This window comes from Ursus maritimus, unplaced genomic scaffold (genome assembly GCF_017311325.1).
Source record: "Ursus maritimus isolate PB19 unplaced genomic scaffold, ASM1731132v1 scaffold_10, whole genome shotgun sequence".
NCBI lineage: Eukaryota > Metazoa > Chordata > Mammalia > Carnivora > Ursidae > Ursus > Ursus maritimus.
The window spans coordinates 22407976-22424978 of record NW_024423344.1 but is presented as its reverse complement, the minus strand read 5'-3'; the positions used below and the strand labels follow the sequence as shown (position 1 = coordinate 22424978).

The 17003-nt window shown below is 36.8% G+C and overlaps 2 protein-coding genes across 11 annotated transcripts in view; one reads left to right on the top strand and one right to left on the bottom strand.

Moving 5' to 3' along the window:
- Positions 1 to 12739, bottom strand: part of CAB39L (calcium binding protein 39 like) — a 112196-nt gene extending 99457 nt beyond the window's left edge. For 4 of the 7 annotated variants that reach the window (XM_008706868.2, XM_008706871.2, XM_008706870.2 and 1 more), the window contains exons 1-2: positions 12527 to 12609; positions 12150 to 12294 (exon numbers count right to left, since the gene is read on the bottom strand). The gene's annotated coding sequence lies outside the window, so the exon portion shown is untranslated. Of the gene's footprint in view, positions 1 to 395; positions 549 to 12149; positions 12295 to 12429 lie in introns of all 7 variants that reach the window. The other 3 variants (XM_008706869.2, XM_008706873.2, XM_008706872.2) reach the window with 3 other exon arrangements.
- An 11-nt stretch (positions 12740 to 12750) lies between these two features.
- LOC103677615 (SET domain bifurcated histone lysine methyltransferase 2) overlaps positions 12751 to 17003 on the top strand; it is a 93497-nt gene continuing 89244 nt past the window's right edge. For 2 of the 4 annotated variants that reach the window (XM_008706879.2, XM_008706874.2), the window contains exons 1-2: positions 12751 to 13446; positions 14727 to 14823. The gene's annotated coding sequence lies outside the window, so the exon portion shown is untranslated. The remainder of the gene's footprint in view (positions 13447 to 14726; positions 14824 to 17003) is intronic. The other 2 variants (XM_008706875.2, XM_008706878.2) reach the window with 2 other exon arrangements.

Here is a 17003-nt window from a genome sequence, read left to right as displayed (position 1 = left end):
AAGGGGTGGCTTGGGTGAGGAGAGCCCTAGCATCCCCAAAATCTCCATCAGCCCTCATCTTCCACAAGAGGAAACATAACTGATTTAAAGTAGTATCTTAAAGGCCAATTTTTACTAAAGAAAAAAAAAGCTGTGCAAAGCTTAGAAGAGCTTTTAAGTATCATAAAGGGAAGCTTTGAAGGATTTTTTTTTTTTTTTTTGCTTTTCACAGCATCATGAAAACCCATGCCTACCAATGTTTTTCTTTTCTTCTTTGCCATACTTACAGTTTGTGTCTTTTACTAATTTCAGTCATTAATGGTAACTTTTGTCAAAATTTTTATCTCCAACATCAATATAAGGATATTTGTGTATGTGTGTTTACATTTCCCCATCAGAAATAAGAGAAAACTTACACTTCTCTCCTTTAGTGCATTGCTCTTGCATGAAGAAAATATAAACCACTGATTTAGGGTCTGCATATTTATGTATTTTCTGAGCAGCAACTACTGGTTTAAATAGAACACTTAGCTCCTGATGTTCTTTCTTCTCAATATTTGGTGTATATCCTGTAATGATGTAGTAGAAAAAGGACAGGCTCTGGAGTCACATAGATCTGGGTTTAAATCTCAACCTCTCACTCAGTAACAGTCTAATCTAAAGCAAATTACTTAACCTCTCTGAACCTCTTAAGAAAAAAATATCAGAGTCTCAATGGGTATCTGCAAGAGTCAAATGATATATGTAGTGCCTGACGCAGAGCCATATAACAGGTACTGTTATGTAGCTGTCCTGTGTATTTTGTACTTCACTCCCACTTTGCTCAATCGGTCAAAGAACTTTCCAGACTACATTTTCTTAATTTATAGCCTTGATGAACTTCTGTGGTTTTGTTCAACAATTACTGACATTTTGCAACATCTATTTTGCCCAACAATATACATAAAATACTTTAAAAATAGCAATATAACAATAATAATGTTGAATACACCCTGCTAAGAAAATACAGTCCCAAATCTAGGTTCTAGAATTACTAGAAATTGTTCCTTTTCTTGTATGGTTATGACACCAAAATGCTGTATAGTTATGTACATTTGCTTCTGTTCCTTTTTAGATTTTTCCTTTTGTTGTACTTTTTAAATTTAATTTTTGAATATGTAAACATACATGATTCAAAGATCAAACTATATAAATAAATTATAAGAAATATGTCTTCCATTGTTGGCACCTTTCTCATTCCCTTCTTCTACCTATAGATTACTAAATATATTATTCCACACTTTTGGTTTTTTCCCACTTCATAATATATTCTACAGATCATTCAATGTTGTTGGTACATGTAGAATTTCTACATTTTCTTTTATGATTTCTGGGGGTAAGAGTGACTTGGAAGGGGATGGAGATTATTCCACTGTTGGATGTACTTTAGTTACCTAGTCCCTTACTAATGAGCATTTAGGTCACTGCCAATCTTTTGCTAATACAAGTATAGCTGCTATGAGTAACTTTTTAGAAATGCCAGTTTATATTTTAAGTCAATGTGTCTTTAGAACAGATTCCAAGAAGTTAGGTGCCTGGGTCAACAAGTAAATGCATATCTAATTTTGTTGGATATTACCAAATTCTCTCTTAAGCTTTGTGTTTTTAAATCCCTACCAGCAATGCACCAAAATGCCTGTTTCCCCATAGCCTACAGAGTATTATTATGTAATTTTGGATTTTCGTGAGAAAGGCTTGAGTGTAGCTGTCATTTTTAGTGTAGCTTTAATTTGTATTTCTCTTTGTATGTCTTAAGTTAAACATCTTTCATAGGTCTGTCATCTGCATTTCTTTTTCTGTGAACTCTCATGTCTTTGGCCCATTTTCAGTTGGGTTGCTGGTCATTTGGTTTGACTTCTAAGTTAGCTTCATTAAGGAGATTAGCTCTTTGTGATGGAAGTTCAAGTATTTCTTCCTATCTTGTCACTGGTCTTTTTGCTTTGCTCATCTTGTAAATTTTTTTTAGTATATTGGCATTTATCATGGTTTTAATTTTTTCTGGGATGGAGTCATAGTGCTAAAATCCTTGACTCACAATTTCATTGACTTTAAATATGTTGTTCCATGGTTATTTTCTTTTTTATGTTGCTGTTGAGAAATTTGTTCCTAATGTCTTCTCTCTACCTGGAAGCCCAGAGGAATTTTTCATTATCTTCAACGTCCAATAGTTTTACTAAGATATGACTTGGATTGGACCATTCTAGAACAATTTTTACAGCACACAACAAGCCTTTTCAAAAGTGTAGATTTGAGTTTTCTGTTGCTTCCAGAATGTTTTCATGGATTGAAGTTTAAATATTAACTCTGCTATTGTTTTTCTCTTCTTAGGGACTCTAATTTTTACATATCATCTGTATCATTCTCTTTTTCTCTCTTTTTACCTTTCTTTGTTTAATTGCCATTCTTTTGGCTATCTTCAAGTCCTTCCTCAATATCTCTTATATTCAGTAAATCTATTCTCCCTTAGGTATCTTGGATATTAGCTTCATTGTGAAAGATGATTTTTTTTGTTGTTTTACTTCCTGAGCTCAGTAAATTTACCTTTCATATCTTCCTTTTTTTGTCCATTTATTTTGGGGTTCTGAATTTGTATTTGAGAACTTATTTCTGCAAACGCTTGTTTAAGGATATTTAATTCACGTAGGAGTATTATGCTGTGGTTTTCTTTAGCTCTGTAGTTGAATTTTGACTCTCATTTTATGTTTTCCACTTAGAGTAATTTTTTAAAAAGATTTTATTTATTCATTTGTGAGATAGAACAAGCAGGGGGGAGGGGTGGAGGGAGAGAGAGAGAGAGAGAAGCAGACTCCTGCTGAGCAGGAAGCCCCAGGACTTGATCCCCAGGACCAGGAGATCATGACCTGAGCTGAAGGCAGATGCTAAACTGACTGAGCCACCCAGGGGCCCCTACTCATAGTAATTTTTTATGGATGTTGTGTGCCAGTATCTGCTCATTTTGAAGTGTTTTAATTTTCCTAAACCAGATAACAACAGCATATAGACAGGAGTGAGGGATTTGGAAAAATTACCGGATTTTTTAGTTCAACAGCACCTTCTATTGGTTTAATAAAATACAGTTGTTGTTGTTGTTGTTTTTTTACATATTGTATGATTTCATTTATATGATGTCCAGAATAGGTAAATACATAGAAATGGAAAGGGGTTGCCAGAATTTGAGAGAAGGGAGAGTAGGGTACAAGGAGAGTTACTGGGTACAGGCTTTCTCTGTAGGATAAGGAAAATTTTAGTTGAGAATACGCGATATAGTATTCTTTTTTTTTCATTTTATTTTTTTTATTTTAATGTTTTTTTATTATATTATGTTAGTCACCATACAGTACATCCCTGGTTTCTGATGTAAAGTTCCATGATTCATTAGTTGTGTATAACACCCAGTGCACCATGCAATACGTGCCCTCCTTACTACCCATCACCAGTCTATCCCATTCCCCCACCCACCTCCCCTCTGAAGCCCTCAGTTTGTTTCTCAGAGTCTCTCATGCTTCATTCCCCCTTCTGATTACCCCCCCTTTCTTTATCCCTTTCTTCTCCTACCGATCTTCCTAGTTCTTATGTTCCACAGATGAGAGAAACCATATGATAATTGTCTTTCTCTGCTTGACTTAATTCACTTAGCATTATCTCCTCCAGTGCTGTCCATGTTGCAGCAAATGTTGAGAACTCATTCTTTCTGATAGCTGAGTAATATTCCATTGTATATATGGACCACAGCTTCTTAATCCAGTCATCTGTTGAAGGGCATCTCGGCTCCTTCCACGATTTAGCTATTGTGGACAATGCTGCTATGAACACTGGGGTGCATATGGCCCTTCTCTTCACTACGTCTGTATCTTTGGGGTAAATACCCAGTAGTGCAATGGCTGGATCATAGGGTAGCTCAATATTTAACTTTTTAAGGGACCTCCACACTGTTTTCCAGAGTGGCTGTACCAACTTGCATTCCCACCAACAATGTAGGAGGGACCCCCTTTCTCCACATCCTCTCCAACATTTGTTGTTTCTTGCCTTGTCAATTTTTGCCATTCTAACTGGCGTAAGGTGGTATCTCAGTGTGGTTTTGATTTGAATCTCCCTGATGGCTAAATCATAAAATGGGCATAAAATAGTTTTTTAAATCAATGATTCGTTTTTGGGCGAGAGTGGTGATATATCTTCTATTCATTTTCACCAAAATCACTAATTTCTACCATCTCTTCTTCCTCTTACCACCAAGCTTCCAGGTAAATGATGTCCCTTCCAAGTCATCCTCTTTTCTCAAAAGCAATACACCTTCCTGAGACTGTTCTTCCGTCCCATGCACTTTCAAGTTCTTTCCTTGTAACAGGTCTCAAACTTCTTAGTATTTTCCTCCCTAGGGTGGGGCTTTCACTTTCTGGAGTTATTTTATCTGCATTCTACTGACTCTACGTCCTGCTTCCCTCTTCTGTTTTAACAGTCTCAACCTTACTTGCCACTTTAGCATGGGTTCCAGAGCTCACTCTGCTGCATTTCAGTGTTTACTTCCCTCATACCCTTAATTGAAATTGTATTAGTTAGGCAAGGATGGTGGTGGTTTAATTTACTCTCTTTATAGATCTGTATGGTTTTTTAAAGAATGTATGGTAAGATCTGCATTTAGACATTTACCATAGTCCTATGGACACCTGAAGTCAGGTTGTTTCGTTATTTTTTATTTTAAAAATTATTTTCTAGTGCATGTGATCAAAAATTTGACTTTTTGTTTTTTGGAACTGAGGTTTTCTTTATGGTCGAATATAGAACAGATTTTTTTACACTGTCCCTTGTGCACCTGAAAAGATGTATTCTCCATTAGTGGACTCAAACTTTGATATAAATCTGGAAGATCTACCTTGCAATGTACTTAATGGTACTGATTTTGAGAGACATGTGTTAAAGTCCTCCATTAGCAGGTTTCTATTTCTCCTCACATCATTTGTAGTTTTTACTTCATGAAAGCTGTCGATGTGCTGTTTGGTACACAGATATTTTTAAAAACCTTCATTGTGAATGCAGCCATTAGCTTATAAAATATCCTGTATTTTAATGCTTCTTGAACTAAATGCTGCCTTGTCTGATATCAAAATGATAACCCTGTCTTAAAATGTGCATTTATCTGATATATTTTGATTTTCCCTTATTATTTTAAATTGTTCATTAATTCCCTTTATTATTACTTTTTATAACTGTACCTTTTGTATACAGCAATCTGAAAATCTTTGTCATTAAGTAGAGCCCATATATATACTAATACATCTGATATTTTTGGTGTTATTGGTAACTTTTCATGTTTTATACATTTTGTGTATTTGTACGCACAAATACATATAGAAACTGTGTGCATATCACTGTGTGGTCTGTTTGCTCTTTTCTAAGGTGTTTATTTTAGTATTTAGGAAGCTTTTGTATCTTTTGTTCTTGGGGTTAACTCCGTAATATTATGTTTATGTAATACTCTTTATTCTCTTCCCTCCTTTAAAGATACTATTAGTTCCCTGCTATTAGTAGTAACAAAATTAGCAATTTCCTCTATCCTTCCTTCTCCCCCACCATCCAGTTTTATTTTATTTATTTTTTTATTTACTCTCCCCTTCCTCTCCCATTTTTTGGTGAGTTCTATTATTTCTACATTGTCAAACTATTCACATATCATTCTATCACCATTATTCCCATCTTTTAAAGCCTTAGCCCTACATAAAATATATTCAATGTTTACCACCTGACCTGATGTTGAAGTTTCTCCAATCATTTCTTAGTTGTCTGAAATTTGTTCTCTAGAATATTCTTCAGGAAGGATTCATAGGACAACATTACTTGAGTTGTTTCATGTTTATAAATGTTTGTTGTGTCCTGACTTCTTGAAAGACAGTTTTATGAGATATGAAATATTTATTTCCTTGGATATTTAAAAAATGTTTTGTTCTTATCTGCCATAAAATGTTGCTGCTAAAAAAAAAAAAAAAATCTAACCCAATTTGATTTTCTTTCCAAGTGGACTTGGTCTGTTTCCATGGAAGCAAAAAGAAAAATTTTCTTTCCCCTTATTTTTAAAATCTAACAATTCTACAAGAATACATCTTAAGTGTTAACTGTTCTGGGTTGAATTCCCCAGATTCACAGTATGCCTTTCAATATCTATAAACATTATTTAGTGTTAAGTGCTCTTGAATTCAATTCTAATAGTTCTCTGTGCCATTGCTACAGTTTATTTTTTTATTGTGGTAAAACAACATAACATTTGCCATTTTAACCATTTTGAAGTATACAACCAAATGGCATAAAGTATATTCAAATGTTACGTAACCATCACCATTGTGCTTTGGTTTAACATTTGGGGAATTCCTTATATATACATTTTAGTTCTCTTTGCCTATCTTGTCGTTCTCTTCACTCCTTTAAAATCTGTTTGATTTTCTTCAATTTTCTCCTTTCTGTTCTCTATTTCACTCACTGCTTTCTGGGATGTATGGTCACTCTTGTTTTCTTTCTCACTTAATTATCATTTAAAAATATTCTTCTCCTAAATCTTTGGGTTCTGTCAGCTCTCACTTCACATCCCCGTACAGCCTAGTCATCTCATTTCTGAGCTCCTTTTATTTGTGTGGTTCTTTCAAGGGTGTCATCTTTTCCTTAATTTCCCTTCAGTTATTTTTAAGTGTTCAGATTACTGTTTTCATCTGCTTCATGGTCACATTTTTTCTGGTGTGTTTCCATTATATCATGTAACGCTGTATGGCTCATTTTTATTTTTTCCTTAAAACAACTTAATATGTAGTTATAATATAGTCCATTGCCCCATGTATTTATGCTATCGTACTAGGAAGAGATCTGTTTTGTTTTACATTGTATGGATGTGTTGTGGTTTTTAAAAACCCATTCCCCAATTAAGAGACAGCTGGGTTGTTTCCAGTTTTTGGTGATTACAAATACAACTGCTATAAATATCAGAAAAGAAGTGATTATAGGTTTCATTTCACTTTTCATGAGAAAAGCATGTAATAGTCTTTGGGGATATGCAAATTAAAATCATAATGAAACACCATTACACATCCCATATAATGGCTAAAACTAAAACAAACAAACACAATCACTGGTGCCAACTGCTGGCAAGAAAGAGAAGCCAATGGAGCTTTCTTACCTTGCTAGTAAACTTCAACCTAGGAATGGGATTGCTAGGTCACATAATAAAGGTATGGTTAATTTGATAAAAAACTGTCCAACTGTCTTCCAAATGGCTGTGGTATTTGCATTCCCACCAGCATGATGTGAATCCTGTTGCTTTGCATCCTGGCCAGCACCTGATATTTTTTTCTTCCTTCCTCCCTTCCTTCCTTATTCTGGGGAATAAGGTGGGGGCATTCTAAGAGGTTGCATAGTGGTATCTCATTTCATTTCCTCAATTACTATTCTATACTTTTTTCATTTAACACAAAATGGTGACCTTTTTCCAATGTCATTAAATAGCCTGTATCACTAAACAGCTTTTGAAAATATTCCTTTTAACAGGCTGAAATATATTTATCATGATGGGTGTGTAATAATTTATAAAAACCATTCTTCTACCATTGGTTATTTTTTTAATCTCCAATTATTCCCAAGTATAAAATTACACTGTGATCATAAAGCTTTGACTCGATCTCCATTTCCACACAAGTTTCCTTACAAAGGGTCAAAGGGTATAGTTTTGTCTTGATGCACACTGACAAATTGCTTGTTTAAATGTTTATTTCTTTAATTACAAGTTAAACATTTTTCATGTAAACCATTTGTGCTTGTTCTTTTGTGATCATGAGTTCATGTCCTTTGCTCATTTTCTGTCAGGGTACTGACATTCTTATTTGTTGATTTATAGGAGATGGATACACTCTCCAAAGGTAAAGATACTGCTTTACATGTAAAGCAAGCTAGGCCCACCACTGACCTCCCCATCCAATTCTTTATCCTATTTGAAATATGAAATATACTTCAAATGAGCAAACGTGCATCCAAAACCAACTACATGCAAACTTGTTCATGACTCACGAAGGAGCCTTGCCTTCCATGGAATTATTTTGCTTGTCACAGCCTGCGAGAAACAAATATAAGATACGCTTAAATGGAGAATTTGAGAATACGGCAAGAAGAGGTTATGATTAAACTAAACCTGTCTATACTCCAAAGAGAAAGCTGAGCTAGGCATCAATTACTTTCAAAGGTAACTGCGGGCAGTGAGAACCTGTAGAGAGAGAAAAGGAAAGTACAAAGTAGTCCCTAGGTCTGCAAATAATGATATAGGCCACAGTCATATTATTTGAGGGTCACAAGCTACGCACCTTAATCCTCCCAAATCTAACTGTAGGAACCTAACAGAGTCATCAAACGTTCATGACAATCTTAGAGAAATGAAATTGTTACTTAAAGATTTTTTGGGATAACATAACTTAAAAAAAAATAAGGTAGAGAATAAAATCCTACTCCTACCACCACTTGCAAAGATTCTGTGCTTCCTACCTTGATACATTTTAGCCTTTAACTTAAACATGTGGCATAAAATGGCAGGAAGTGAAACAGCCATCTGGGTCCACAACATGGAGCTGCATGATGAGGTGGTAGAGTAACTTATCATTAGGAGCTTGGGGGCTTCTGACAATTTTTTGCAGCAAAGCTAACTGATCGCTCATATTTTTACTTAGTTTAGAAATTTTTTATTTTATTAAAAAATTTGGGGGGCCATGGAGTGTCTGGTTGGCGCAGTTGGTTAAGTGTCCGACTCTTGGTTTCGGTTCGGGTTGTGATCTTTAGGGTCTTGAGATCAAGCCCTGCATCCGGCTCCATGCTCGGCACGGAATCTGCCACTTAATTTTCTTTCTCCTTCTCCCTCTGACCCACCCGCTTGTGCTCTAAAAATAAGTAAATAAATGTAAAAAAAAGATTGGGGGAGGCACAATTATTTTTTAGGTTATCACAGCAGCCAAACCTGTATCTTAACTAATACAAACTCCAAGTTGAGAAGCAGGGGCTTTGTCAGTAATACAGTAGCATATAAAATGTTAAGAAAAAGACAGCCTAAGTTAGGCAGCAGCAATGAGTGTAGAAAAATGAAGAGCAAAGCCATTTTGGAGGGTGAAGCTACAGATTATACAGTTAGGTAACAGGGAGAGGTAAGAATTTGAAGTTTTAAATCTGAGCCACTCAGAAGATACCTATACCATTAATCAAGATAGGAAACACAAAAGATGGAGAGTTGCATACAAATTGAGTAGATCGAACTGTCCAAAAGGCTGTGAGAAATGAGTGTTAAGTGCTTAAAAGGGCATAGGATTAGGGCTTATCTGCACAAAAATTATAGTTTAAGTGGCAAGAACAAATGAGATTATTACAAAGCGAAAAGTCATAGTAAAGCGAAAATTATAGTGTTTCAATCCTGTCTTTTAATAAAAGCTACATATATAATACTTCAAACACTTTCTCTTTAAAGGAAATAATCTGAATGTCCCATGTGTTTATCTCACAAGCATTTTCTGTAGATAACGACATCCTCATGACTCAGGCAATCAATTTCATTGATTAACAAACCACCACGAACTGCAATGGTAAGTTTCATCTTCATACAGTTTTAAACTATTTTTTATTTTTAGTCAAATTGCTTAATTTATCCCCATGACAACTATATTTGTTAAAGACCGGAAAAGTGATGGCAAAATGCACTAATTAATGAGGAATATAGAAATATTTCTGAAAATTAATCTCAAAGTGTTCTCCAAAAGTAACATTTATTTATATGAACAAAATTACTACAAAGCACAGCAAAGTATTCCTAGTACTTCAAAAATAATTTTAAAAAGAGAAATTATTATATGCAAATTTGGTTTTCAGTTAATGAGGTGGGGAAAACCTATCAACTTTTAAATGTGTTCTTCTTTATAAAAAAGTGCTCATACCCTAAAATCTCCACTAAAAAAAATCTATTAGATCTTTAAAATATCAAATACAAGAACTGCAAACAGGTTGAGAGCATTTTTATTGATTTTTTTTTAATGAAATAAGTAGATTCTAATCTACATTCAGCCACAAAATACCACATTCATTTCAAAGGTGTTATCAAATTTTTTCTAATTAAACAGCATGCATCAGGGGCACCTGGGTGGCACATCGGTTAAGCGTCTGCCTTCGGCTCAGGGCGTGATCCCGGCGTTGTGGGATCGAGCCCCACATCAGGCTCCTCCGCTATGAGCCTGCATCTTCCTCTCCCACTCCCCCTACTTGTGTTCCCTCTCTCGCTGGCTGTCTCTATCTCTGTCGAATAAATAAATAAAAAAAAATTAAAAAAAAAAAAAAAAAGAACCTCCAACAGCAACTGCCAGCTTATGTTTAAACAGCATGCATCAATTGATAATGGGGAAAGAAAATCTAAACTTGTATATATTATGAGACCTCAATGAAAAATAATCCTTAATATAACAATATAAGTTAAATCATTTTTACTTAAAGTCACTTAACATTGTTCATGCAAAAGTAATATTTTTAAAAATCTGTAAGGATCTTCAGATTATACATTATGAAACCTAGAGACTCATGCTTCAAAAAAACCTCATACTTAGCTTACTATTTAAAAATTACTTAAAATTACAGAACATATTTATGCAATATAGTAAACTTAAAGTTGCAGTATTTTGCCTTTAAGCAGTGTTAAAAAGAAACTAGAAAAACAAACACATTTTTTCGTCAGAAGAGATCTAAGGCACTGACAACTCTGGTACTCATTTACTGCAACTGTATGCTTTCAAGAAAAAATGGCAAACAGCATTATTACTTGAAGGCTCACCTTGATTATCTAAATTTCTCTGTATTACGATTTCATAAAAATATCATCCATAGTATTATTTGTATGTATAAACTGGAAGCAACAAATTTAGTTCAAGAAAATGAAAGTCAAATTTTCTAGAAAGCAGGTTAAATAAATTCTCTTTCAGTTAGGCGAAAAAGAAATGTATATCCACACCTTCCAATTACTGCATTATTTTATTTATTCATTCAACAATTATACTTCTTTTTTTTTTTTTAAGATTTTATTTATTTATTTGACAGAGATAGAGACAGCCAGCGAGAGAGGGAACACAAGCAGGGGGAGTGGGAGAGGAAGAAGCAGGCTCCCAGCGGAGGAGCCTGATGTGGGGCTCGATACCATAACGCCGGGATCACGCCCTGAGCCGAACGAAGGCAGACGCCCAACCGCTGTGCCACCCAGGCGCCCATCAACAATTATACTTCTGAACATATGCCAGGCATTATTACATGAGAACACTCTGCAAAAGTTTCAGCGAACATTTACTGAGCTATTAGGTGCTTTTTCTTAGCCACTGATCTTTTACTTTATGATAGCCACCTGTACATTAGCCATCAACTAAACACTAAATTATTGATACTTGAACTCTTGCAACTTAGGCCTTATAAGACTCATGATTTAAGAAGCAATTTTTAAAAAGAAAATTAAATTTTAATCATTCAATTACTGCTGTTTCTTTGCCACAAAACACGTGGTACTCTTGACTAGGGTGAGTCATCACTGGATAACTAACTGAAAACTAAACTATTTTTGCTTTCGTCTAATGCGTGTCAAAACTGCTAATCCCAAAATACTAGCCTGTTATCGGCTAGGTTTTCAGATGCGATAAATTTTCCTCCCAAATGAATGCAGTCTACTTGGATTCAAAACAAAAACCGAAAAGGAGGAAAAAGAGGTTAACTCCTTTCTTCCACCTCAAAAAAAGCTCAGAAGATACTTTCCCTTACAAACGCCTCCCCTTGCCCCTGACGAAGCAACCAAGCAAGTCAAGGCAGACCTAGAAATTCCGAAATCTTCCACAGATCATAACCAGGGAAACAGATTTGCCAAAATTCTTCCTTCGATCCCATTGTTTCTGCAAAGACCACCACTTATTGGATTAAAAAAAAAACAAAACACTGCAGAAATGCTGCCTGCATATTAATAAATAATATTGCCCAAACGCAGAACCAGATGCCCACAATTATCAAAGGATGGGCTTAGTCAGAGGGTTAACTACCAAGAAGAGCCAACACTTTAGCAGTCACTCCCTCGCAACCGACAGAAAATGAAGACGTCTCTTTCTAACCTGAGGATAGTGGTGAGGCATCTCCCTCTCTCCCCTTCTATTAATGACCAGCCTTGTTCCTTCCTGAATCAGGCAGTCCATCAGACAACCTCCTTAAAGAGGGGTGACGGTCAATCTTCCGAGACAAAGATTACGGAGTAGCTCTCTGGAACCAAAGAAATCAGCGTTAAGGCATCAAAGCCCCCAGCAAGCCCTCCACAATGACGAACAAACGAAAGCCTGGGATTCCGCTCCCCCCTCCCCCAATTCATCTCTCTCTCTAGTCGGGGCTGATTCAGACCAAGAAAACCTCTCCCTTTCAGGTAAGTGAGAAGGCACCAGGTGTCTGCCTTCAGATCCCTCTTCTCCTCCACTGCTCTCTCAGGACCCTTCCACACCTGGAGCCACTAAGTAAGCGTTCAACCGTCAAGAAGCCCAGTCCTAGCCACACACAAGATGGCAGCGGAACACCTACCAGAGGAAACAGCTGCGCCACCACTCCTGCGATGCCGGCCTCTCTACTGCGAGTATCCCCATTGGCCCCGCCAGAGAGCGCGATACAAGCCGAGAGCTCTGGCAGCCAATCGGGAGGCGGCGCAATTAGGCGCCGCCGCGCTGCCGGCGATACGCGCGCGGTGCCTCTGAGGCGTGAACCCAGTGGGGTGTCCAACCAATGGGCTCCCGGCCAGGTAGCGGGAGCTCTGGGTGTCCAACTCCTCCCATTTAGGATTAGCGTTCGGTAGGCCTGGGCGTTGGGGATTGGGTGGTCTTCCTTCCCCGCCTGACGCGAGGCGGGGCAGTTGGTGCTGAGGTGAGGTCTAGTAAATGGTGAAGTACTTCCTGGCCTGGGGGTGTCTGGGACCGTGGGGTCTCGGTGGCGTGGAGTCGGAAAGGAGCCCGACCCGCGAGGAAACCCAGCCTCGCCCACGGAGCGGGCCCGGTGCAGCCCTCAGGTCTGGCGGGCGGCGTGGAAAAAGCAGTGGTGCCAGTGGAGCCGAGGCACGGCCTTGGGTGGCCCCCTGACAGCTCCTTCGGCCCAAGACCTGGGAACGCGGCGGAGCCCTCGGCTGCGTGAACCCCCGCCCTTGCAACCTCCCTTTTCCTTTTATCCACCTGCAGTCCCAGGCTGTAGAAGGGACCACGGGCGTTCTCAGTTCTCAACCCCCATTTCATTTTCTGTCTCCGGGTGCATACCTTAATGTGAGGTGATTCCTAAGCAGCTGGGAACCTGAGGCTGTAAAAGGGGCTGCAGGAAATGGACTGCAGTATAAAATCCAGAAGCAGAACTGGAAGGTTTAACCACTGACCCATTTCACAGGTAAGACTTACACGAGTCCTAAATAAGTAAAATCATTTGTCCAAGATCACGGAACTGAGATTAGATCCTAAAGGCACCTGACTCTCCTTCACCACAACCCAATAGGTAATTAAAACGAGGAGCTGTGCTCTTCGGCATGTGGAAACCTGCAATGAGTTCTGTATGAGGCAAAAAGGTAACTTTGAAAAGGTAGAGTGGAATAATCAAAAAACGGACTCTGAAATCATTCTGCCTGATTCCTTCCTTATATTCTGTCACTGCCACTTAGAGTGTGACACGCCTTAGCTTCCTCATTAGAAAACAGGCATGCTAATTTTCTCTCATTGTTACGCAGATCAGTAAGAATAGTGAAGTATTTAGAAGTGTGCCTGACACGTGGTTTATACTCAATAAATGTTCATTAATCTCTCATCGTAATTAAAGCAATCCAAATATAGAAGAAATGGTCAGCTTCATAAAGAGCCTGTTTTTAAAAACAAAGCAACCATAAATTGAGGCGAAACAGACCGACTGCTTTCCTCCAAAATGAAAAAGAAGGGGAAAAATATGAACAAATTTAAAAATCCTGTTTCACTCCAAAGTATTAAACCAGCTGTCTGGATGATGAGATGATGAGTGATTTAACTTTTCTTCTTTATGCTTTACTATATTTTGCAAATTTTCTTCAGTAAACATTTTACTGTTCAGTTATTTTTAAAATTTCAGAGGATAGGAACAACATTGGTGAGAGTTTTCTTCAAAAAGCTATTAGTATGCTTGTGTGCTGTAGGTGGAAATAGGAATTGGTAGGACCTTTCTAGAAAGGAATTTGGCAGTGTGCTCCAAAAGCCTTTAAAATTGACAATCCTTTTGTGAAAATTATATACTTATATTTTAAATTAAGTACACTATTACATTCTTTTTTTACAAAATTATAACCTTACAGATAGCACAGTCCACAATCCCTGAATTCCCCCTTTGCTCCCTCAACCCCACGCTAAAAGACTTTGCTGCAGAACCTTTAAGTCTTTCTTTATACTTACATATTCTCAAAGGGTTCATATATGCATTTGTAATTTTAAAAAAGGTTGATAGTATCATACTACATCATTTTCTATATTCATTTGACAGTGTTTTTGAAGTGTATAACTGTTATTTATAGCTTATTATGTATTTATGGTTCAATTTTTTATACCTGCTGGATAGTGTTCCAGTGTATGGCTGAGTTGTTCTGTTATTGTAAAATATTTATTTTTGTCTCTTTTATTGGTTTTTATATCAAATTCTATCTTGTTTGATAGGTACTATATAGCACATTTTATTTGCCATTCTCTTTTTGATGGACATTGGTTGTTCCCAGTTTTTTCAACTTATAGACAATGCTGCAGGGAAATCCTGGTATGTATTTTCTTGTGCACATGTGCTATTTCTCAAGGATATATATATATATACCTAAAAGTGGGATTGCTTGGTTTTAAATTATGAACATTATTATTATTTTTTTAAGATTTATTTACTTGAGGGGCGCCTGGGTGGCACAGCGGTTAAGCGTCTGCCTTCAGCTCAGGGCGAGATCCCGGCGTTCTGGGATTGAGCCCCACATCAGGCTCTTCCACTATGAGCCTGCTTCTTCCTCTCCCACTCACCCTGCTTGTGTTCCCTCTCTCGCTGGCTGTCTCTGTCTCTGTCGAATAAATAAAATCTTTAAAAAAAAAAAAAAAAGATTTATTTACTTGAGGGAGAGAGAGAACTAGCGGGAGAGGCAGAGGGAGAGAGAGAATCTCAAGTGGACTCCACACTGAGCAGGGGAGCCTGACAAGGGGCTTGAGCTCACAACCCTAAGATCATGACCAGAGCTGAAATCAAGAGTCAGTCGCTTAACTGACTGAGCCACCTAGGTGCCCCAAAGTTATGAACATTCTTAATTTTAATTTGTCTTGCAAAATATGCCTCCAAAATACTTCTTCTAATTTAAACATCCCAAAAATAGTTTTGAGAGTTCAGTTTTCCTACAATCTAGACCAACACAAGATACTGTCTTCTTTTCGTCCATCTGATAGATGAAATTAATACTCATTTTTTTAAAAAATTTTCATTCTCTGATTACTAGTAAGTTTGCAGTATCCATGTGTTTATTAACCTATAATTTTTTTTATGTAAGTTTCCACAGTTTCTTTAAAAAATTACTCATTTTTCTTTTGGATCATCTTTTTTGAATGGTTTAGAGTTTCATGTGCCCTGGCTACTGCATATCCTATATCATTTTTAAAGATTTTTTCAGCATCAGGGTGCCTGCGTGCCTCAGTTAAGCATCTGACTCTTGATTTTAGCTCAGGTGGTGATCTCAGGGTCATGAAGTCGAGCCCCACTTACGATGCTGCACTGAGTGTTGAGCCTCCGGCACCTTCTCCCCAACCAAAGTTCACAAGCTCTATTTTCTCCCAGCTCTTTGCTTGGCTTTTAACTTTATTATGTTTTTGTTTGTTTAATCTACGGATAGATCTTGCTTTTCTTTAAAGTCTTTAGGTGTTTTGTTTATTTTACTGCATTTCTCTAAGACTTCAAGTATAATATTGAATAAGAACAGTGGTGGAAAGTGTCCTCATCTCTGTGCCTGACTTTAGTGAAAATGCTTCTAATGTGTCATCATTGTATATGATGTTTGGTGCTAAGTTTTAGTAATGAGTTTATCAGGTTAAAGAAGTTCTCTTCCTAGTTTGTTAAGGGTCCCTCATCTCCCAGCCTCCAGAATAGTTGCTGACTTTTATTGAATTGTTTTATTTTCTGCATCTGAAATGTTGGTTTTCCATTTATACGTTAATGTAGGAATTTACATTGATAAACTTTCCAATATTAAATTTTTGGGGTATTCCCGGGATAAATCTTATTTTAGTAATATACTTTTACTCTATGGCATATTTTACTTGCTGTTTTTGCACAGAAGTGCTTTTGGCCTTGAGTTTCTTTTCTTACATGTCATGGTTGTACTAATCTAAAAAAAAAAGTTGAGTGGCTCCCGTATTTTTCCTGCCCTCGAACAGTTCATATATGATAGAAATTATCCATTCCTTGAAAGTTTTGTAGAATTTATCTATAAAACTTAATAGACCTGGTATAATAGGAGTGAAGTGGGGAGATGTGGCATGTAGCTCTCCTAAGATCTTTTAAATGTTGTTTAAACTTATTTTTATACTTTTGCCTTTAATTGGGATTTTTACTTCTTGAGCCTGTTTGATATTAAGTCAGTAATTTCAATTAGATATTCGTGTGTATTGTTCTGTCGTCATAAAATATTTCTCTTTGTCTCTTCTATTGGTTTTCATATTAAATTCTGTTTTGTTTGATATGAACATTTCTTATATTTGCTGGTATGTCTTTTTTCACATACTGTTATTTCAACCTTTTGATGACATTTTGTGTCATTTAAGTGGTCTCTTTAAAATATCATAGCTAGGTTTTGCTTGCAATCCATTTGAGACTCCTTTAATAAGTTGCATTAACACATTCACCTTTTTTGTGATTATTAAAATTTGGCCTTTTTCTTCTCATCTTGTTTACCATGATTTTCTTTGTATCTT